The following is a 7,110-nucleotide window of genomic DNA, read 5'->3' on the forward strand; positions in this document are numbered from 1 at the left end:
GAGCCGGAGAGGAAACCCGGAGCGACCGGCCCCGCCCCTCCACTGCCATTGGACAACGAAGCTGTCGCTCACCGTGCCGCCGCTCGCTCATTGGCCTGCGCCGTTGGCCCCTGCAGGCGGGGTCGGCGCGCTCCCGGCGGCCGTTGGAATTGGCGCGAAGCGCTGTCAGTTACAACGTTTTAAAGAGGGCGGGGCTGGGGAAGCGCGCGCGGATTCTGATTGGGCCCCGGCTGCCTGTCTGCTCGTCCATTGGTCCCGCGGCCCATCGGTCACTTTCCAAACGGGGCGGGGAACGGCCTCAGACTACAGAGGTTTGAAATTTAACGGTTTTAACGGTTTTTCACCTCAACAGTCACCGCCACCCCTCCTTCCAGCGGCCTTTTCCGGCGCAGGCGGGGCTCGTGGCTCTCACGCACCTCCCTGCTGCTCCACCTCAGTCAGCAACCCCTGCCTGGGCATTGCCACACCCACTCTGTGGCTGCTCAGTCAAAGAAGGCTTCCCTAGGCCCCCCAACATGGCTGCCCGAGCCCCCCAGTCACACCAAGGTCGCCCTGGCTTCTCCCACCATGCCCACCCAGTCATGCCAATGATGCCCCGGCTCCCCCCAACATGGCTGTCAAGGCTGCCTCGGGCCACCCAACATGGCCACCCGTCACACCAAGGCTGCCCGGTTCCCCAACGTGGCCACCCAGTCATGTTAAGGCCCCCTGGGCCACCCAACATGGCTGTCTAGTCACACTTAAGGTCACCCTCACTCCCCCCAACATGACTGCCCTATCATGCCAAGGCTGCCCTGGCTCCCCCTAACGTGGCCGCACCATCATGTCAAGGCTGCCCCAGTTCCCCCCAGCATGGCCTCCCCATCATGCCAAGGCTACCCCAGCTACCCCCAACATGACTGCACCTCACGCCAAGGCTGCCCCGGCTACCCCCAACGTAGCCACCCCATCATGCCAAGGCTGTCCCGGGGCCCCCAATATAGCCACAGTCACGTCAAGGCTGCTCTCTCCCACAACCACACCCCCTAGCCATGGCCACCCACTCGTTCCACCACGTCCCCTCCTCTCCAGGGCTCTGCAAGTCCCCCATGATGCTAGGGTCATGCCCAGACCACCTGCACCGGCCTCACAGTCATGACAGTTCTGCCCCGTCCCTTCCATCAGCCCTAGCTCAAGGCCTCACAGTCGTGCCAAAGCTGCCCCATGCCCCCAACTGCCTCAGCAGGGAAATGTTGCTGCACCTAGCTCCAACCCCCAACCTCATATGGCAGGCCTCAGACACCATTTTGTGCCACCCATGGCTATGGGGGGCTGTGGCTGAGGCCATCCCACCAGCGCGCGGGAAACCCGGCCCCCGGTCTGTGGCACCCGCTGATCAGATTATCGGGGACGCTGACACCTGTACAGACGCCTCGACACACCATCTTGTCTAGCTCAGAGACGCCAACCTTCTGGAGGTGCCTGGCCTGGTCGGTAATAACCCAAGCCCAACAGCAGAGGGCTCTCCAGTCCCGATCGGAACCTGGGCCCTAAACTAGTATATGGGCCATGCTTGGCTAAGGCTTGTGCCTCTGGGGCAAAGGGGTGGGGACCGGGAGCCAGGATTCCTGGGTTCTGTCCCTTGCTCCGGGAGGTGAATGGGGGCTGGTGGGTCAGAGCAGAGGCGGCCATCCGCGTCCTCAGACAAAGCAGCTGCCCCAGATAGCCTTTAGCCCCACACCCCCGAGAGGGGAAAGGCCCTGTCTCCCATTCCCTGTCCCCCTGAGCCAGCCAGCCCCTGCCCCTGTCCCAGGTGGGTGAGGGGTGTGGTGGGGGGGCTGCCCACTCCCCCCCTCCCCCAGGAAGCGCTTGGTGAGATGAGATGAGCTTTAATTGGCCTTACAACAGCTGCTGCGAGCTAATCCCCCCTGACTTTAATTTCTGCCTGTGCTCTCTGTTCCTGCGGGGGGGTGGGGGGACAGGGATTATAACCCTCCCTCTCTCACATCTCCCCACCCGGGGTCCTGGGTGTCAGGGCCTGGCTGGGGCAGTCGGCTCCAGGATTGGACCAGGGGTCCGTAAGGCGGGGCTGCCTGGATTTACACCCCCCCTCAGTTTCTGTGGGGGACGCATCCTGCCCTGATTTCGCTGGATCCCTGCCCAGCCCCTCCTCTCCCCAGTCCAGGGCTGACAAAAGCTGCTAATAGTGGCATCCTAACCCTCCATCCAGAGCCTGGGAATGTGGAATAGGGGGTCACAGTGCCATGGGGGATGGTGCAGCGGGGATGGAAGGGTGGTGCCCCAAATAGACTCAGTCCCAACTCCCCGACCTACAGCTCCCTGCTAGCCCAGCCCTGCCCCCGCCCAGCTCTGCCGGTGCCCCTCACTCCCGACCCGCAGCCCCTGCTAGCCCAGACCTGCGCCCCCCAGCTCTGCCGGTGTCCCTCACTCCCGACCCGCAGCCCCTGCTAGCCCAGACCTGCGCCCCCCAGCTCTGCCGGTGTCCCTCACTCCCGACCCGCAGCCCCTGCTAGCCCAGACCTGCGCCCCCCAGCTCTGCCGGTGTCCCTCACTCCCGACCCGGAGCCCCTGCTAGCCCAGACCTGCGCCCCCCAGCTCTGCCGGTGTCCCTCACTCCAGACCCGCAGCCCCTGCTAGCCCAGACCTGCGCCCCCCAGCTCTGCCGGTGTCCCTCACTCCCGACCTGCAGCCCCTGCTAGCCTAGCACTGGCCTTCCCCAGCTTTGGGTAGGCTGGGGTTTGCGGCAGGAAGCTCAGCCCAGTCTATGCCCCACGCACTCCCGCTAATCCCTGTCAGCACAAGCTCCCGATTTAGCCCTAATCCTGGCTCCTCAAGGTGATCCCCCGCCCCCCAGCTCCAATGGGGATTTGGCCCATGGCTCCCCTATGGAGCGGCAGGGCCTCTGCACCTTGGCAGACGTGGAAGTGGAGTAAATGCTGATTCCAGCTCCAAATTACCCCCCTGCAAAGGCTCCTGGGAGATGTAGTCCCAATCCTGCCCCCTATCCCTGTGGCACCGGGATTCATGGTGTCATGGTGCCATCTAGTGGCATGTTGCCAGCTGTGCAGAGCCCAGGACAGCAGAAAACTTGTGAGGGGAGCATGGGCTTGGTGGCACACCAATCACAGGTTGGATGGCGAGGTGGGGCCGATCGCGGGGTGGGGCAATTGTGGGGTGGGGCCAATCGCAGGGCAGAGCAGATCATGGGGCAGGTGGCGAGGCAGGATGGATTGCGGGGTGGGGCAGGTCCCGTGGCGGGGGAGATGGCAATGAGGGTGGATGGTGAGGCGGGGCGGATCGTGGGGTGGAACAGATCATGGGGCAGGTGGCAGGGCGGGGTGTGGGGCAGGCCGGGGCAGATTGTGAGGCAAGTGGCAATATGGGCAGATAGTGGGACGGGGCAGGCAGGTCGCAATGCGAGGCGGATTGTGACAGGCAGGGCAGGTGGCAATGCGAGGCAGGGCAGGCAGGTGGTGTCACTGTCAGACTCACAGATCGTGCCCACTCTTGGCCCCGTGTGGTCCGTGGGGGGAACCCCCTTCAGTGAGACAGCCCTTCTCGGGGGTCCACTCTCTCTCAGGGGTCCAGCCCCTCCACCTCCTGGAGCCGCACTCTCTGAGCCTTAGCACATCTGTCTCTGCCGTGGGCCCCCTCAGGGAGTCCACTCGCTCTGGACCCCTGGGGCCTCCACGCCTGTGAGGAAGTGGGACTGTTCTTAGTGTTTCCTCTGAATAGTGTGGGGGTACCTCAGTTTACCCTATGCAGTTCTTAAGTATCTAGGGGGCGGGATAGGGGTGTATGGTTGTTGCAGAGCCCTAGAGGGCAGGTGTGTGCAGGGGTCTGGACACAGAGAATGGCTGAAACCCCGTTTCCTGGCCACTGATGGCCTGGGCCCTTCCCCCCTGCGAGGTGAGAGCTAAAGGGTTTGAGAACAAAGGAATCCGGTGACCTCCTGGCCCAGAAAAGGGACAAAGCCCAGAGGAGGAGGGGCTGGAGAGAGTTTCAGTTTTGGGCTGGGTGGTCAAATGCAGGGAACCCCAAGGCTGGGGTCTTAGCTCCCTGCCCCCCAGAAGGACTTGACTGAGGGGTCCTGGTTGTACCCATAAGCTCTGTTTTAGACTGTGTTGCTATTGTCCAATAAACCTTCCATTTTACTGGCTGGCGGAGAGTCTCAGTGAATCCCAGGAAGAGGGGTGCAGGGCCCGGACTCCCCCACACTTCGTGACAACGTCCAGAGAGAATAATGCCCCCCTGTTCTCTAGACTGGAGTGACACTCAGCCGGCATAAAGTAGCAGGGTTTATTGAGCGTCTGAACCCAGCATAGGAAACTCTCTGGGCCTCAGGCCTGGCCCGCCTCAGCCCAGCACATCCCAGTCTCCCCTGCATCCAGCTGGGCTCTGCCTGAACCCTCTTTCCAGCCCAGAGCCCCCCTGCTTCCCCGCTGGGCATCTGATCTCACCGGCCCCAAGCCCCCCCTCTGTCCATTGTCTTCTCTCCAGGTAAACAAGTTGCCTGGGCCCCCTCTCCTCTCCTCTGTCCTCTGGCCCCTCTGGCTGGAACTGCCTGGTCAGAACACTGGGTCCTCTCTCTGCAGCCCATTGTCCTCCCACTGACCAGACCCGGCAGCTGGCCCGCTGGACCCCAGTCACCAGTCGCTGGGGTCTCCATTCTCCAGGGTCCCAAGTTCCCTCACTGGTCCTCTGTAACAACAAACTCCCTCTCCCATCCCCTTGTTAAACCGGTAATACGCAGGGAAACTGAGTCCCACCCCCTCTGCATGCAAACCCCTGGAAAACAAGGAAAAAACAAGAAAACCCCCCACTTTGTCACAGGTGGCAATGCAGGTGGATCGTGGGGCAGGATGGATCGTGGGGCAGGGCAGGCAGGTGGCAACACGCAGTGGGTGGTGGGGCTGGGCGGATTGCGGGGCAGGGCCCATCGCAGGGCAGGGAGGATCATGGGGCAGGGCGGGCAGGTGGCAATGCGGGCGGATTGTAGGGTGGGGCGGATCATGGGGCAGGGCGGGCAGGTGGCAATGCGGGCGGATTGTAGGGTGGGGCAGATCGTGGGGCAGGACAGGCAGGTGGCAATGCGGGCGGATTGTAGGGTGGGGTGGATCGTGGGGCAGGGCGGGCAGGTGGCAATGCGGGCGGATTGTAGGGTGGGGCGGATCGTGGGGCAGGACGGGCAGGTGGCAATGCGGGCGGATTGTAGGGTGGGGCGGATCGTGGGGCAGGACGGGCAGGTGGCAATGCGGGCGGATTGTAGGGTGGGGTGGATCGTGGGGCAGGGTGGGCAGGTGGCAATGCGGGCGGATTGTAGGGTGGGGCGGATCGTGGGGCAGGACGGGCAGGTGGCAATGCGGGCGGATTGTAGGGTGGGGCGGATCGTGGGGCAGGACGGGCAGGTGGCAATGCAGGCGGATTGTAGGGTGGGGTGGATCGTGGGGCAGGACGGGCAGGTGGCAATGCGGGCGGATTGTAGGGTGGGGTGGATCGTGGGGCAGGGCGGGCAGGTGGCAGTGCGGGCAGATTATAGGGCGGGGTGGATCGTGGGGCAGGACGGGCATGTGGGAATGTGGGGCAGATTGTGGGGCAGGGCCCATCACAGGGCGGGGCCGACTGCTCAGCACATTGGGCTCAGGCACATTGCAGGAGACCCCTGGGGATGGGCCCAGCAGTTCCCAGCCCCGGGCGGGCTGGCAGGTTATGGACCGTGGTCGGTGCCCCTGCCCCGCGCTGTGCGAACCAGGCTTCGCCCGAGGACATGAACAGGAGGAAACACCTGCCCACCCAGAGCATGGTCAGCCTGTGGAACCCCCTGCCACAGGACATTGTGCAGGCGGGGCAGCGAGGAACGGGGGACAGGTCCAGCGCTGGCCACTAGCCATGATGGCCAGGCACGCAGCCCCCTGCCTGGGGTGACCCCAGACCTCTGACAGCCAGGAGCCTGCGGGGGAGCCGTGTGGGTCCCAGGATAACGGTTCTGTTCTTGTTCGCTCCCCCAGAGGCTCCAGCACGGGCGCAGTTGGAGGAGGTCTGCCCTGGCTTTGCTGGGCTGGCAGGGGCTGCGGGTCGGGAGTGAGGGGCACCGGCAGAGCTTGGGGGGGCAGGGCTGGGCTAGCAGGGGCTGTAGGTCGGGAGAGGGGCCCCGGCAGAGCTGGGGAGTGGAGGTTTGGAGGGTCTGTCCCAGGATTTGGGGGGTCCTGGAGGGTCTCCCATTAACCCTTTCTCCTCCAGGGCCCTATTAGTAGTTCGGCCCCGGTGGGTCTCTGAGTCACCCCCCATATCTCCCCCCACAAAGCCAGGGCTTAATCGGGGCTCGGGCGTGATTAGTCTTTGGCAAAGCTGCTTGACTCCGTGGCTAAGCCCATCTTTGCAGCCCTTGGGCTGTGCTGGGCACAGCGCTGCCGGGGGATAAGCCCGGCTCAGCTGAGCTTTCCAGTTTTAGGGGCGATTAAGGAAGGAGCCAGTGTTAACTAGGGCAAAGACAGATCCTGCTGCCCCTCCCCGCACGGCCCAGGGCACCCCCCGGCTCCCTAGGGTATAAAAGACCCCTCTCTTGGCCCCTCCACCACTCGTTGCCGCCCGCCATGGCCCCCCCGCCCGTCTGAGCGCCCTGGGGCCCACTGGTGCCACGGTGACACAGGGCTGGGCTGTGCGTGGGCACAGGGACGCGCTGCGTTCCCTCCTTCCTGCCGGTGCCCCGGCTGCTGGCTGGTTGTGTGTCTGTCCATCCATCCATCCCGAGACCACCTCTATCTATCTATCTATCTATCTATCTATCTATCTATCTATCTATCTATCTATCCCCATACACCCCATCTATCTATCTATCTATCTATCTATCTATCTATCTATCTATCTATCTATCTATCTATCCCCATACACCCCATCTATCTATCTATCTATCTATCTATCTATCTATCTATCTATCTATCTATCCCCCCACACCCTCTCTGTCTCTCTATCCATCCCCTCTACCTATCTATCTGTCTATCTAGCCCCACACCCCTCTCTATCTATCCATCCCCCCACACCCCATCTATCTATCTATCCATCCCCATTCACTGTCTCTCCTTCCATACACACCCTCCATCCATCCTGTAG

The sequence above is a fragment of the Lepidochelys olivacea genome (genome assembly GCF_965140295.1).
Source record: "Lepidochelys olivacea isolate rLepOli2 genome assembly, chromosome: 23".
Lineage (NCBI taxonomy): Eukaryota > Metazoa > Chordata > Testudines > Cheloniidae > Lepidochelys > Lepidochelys olivacea.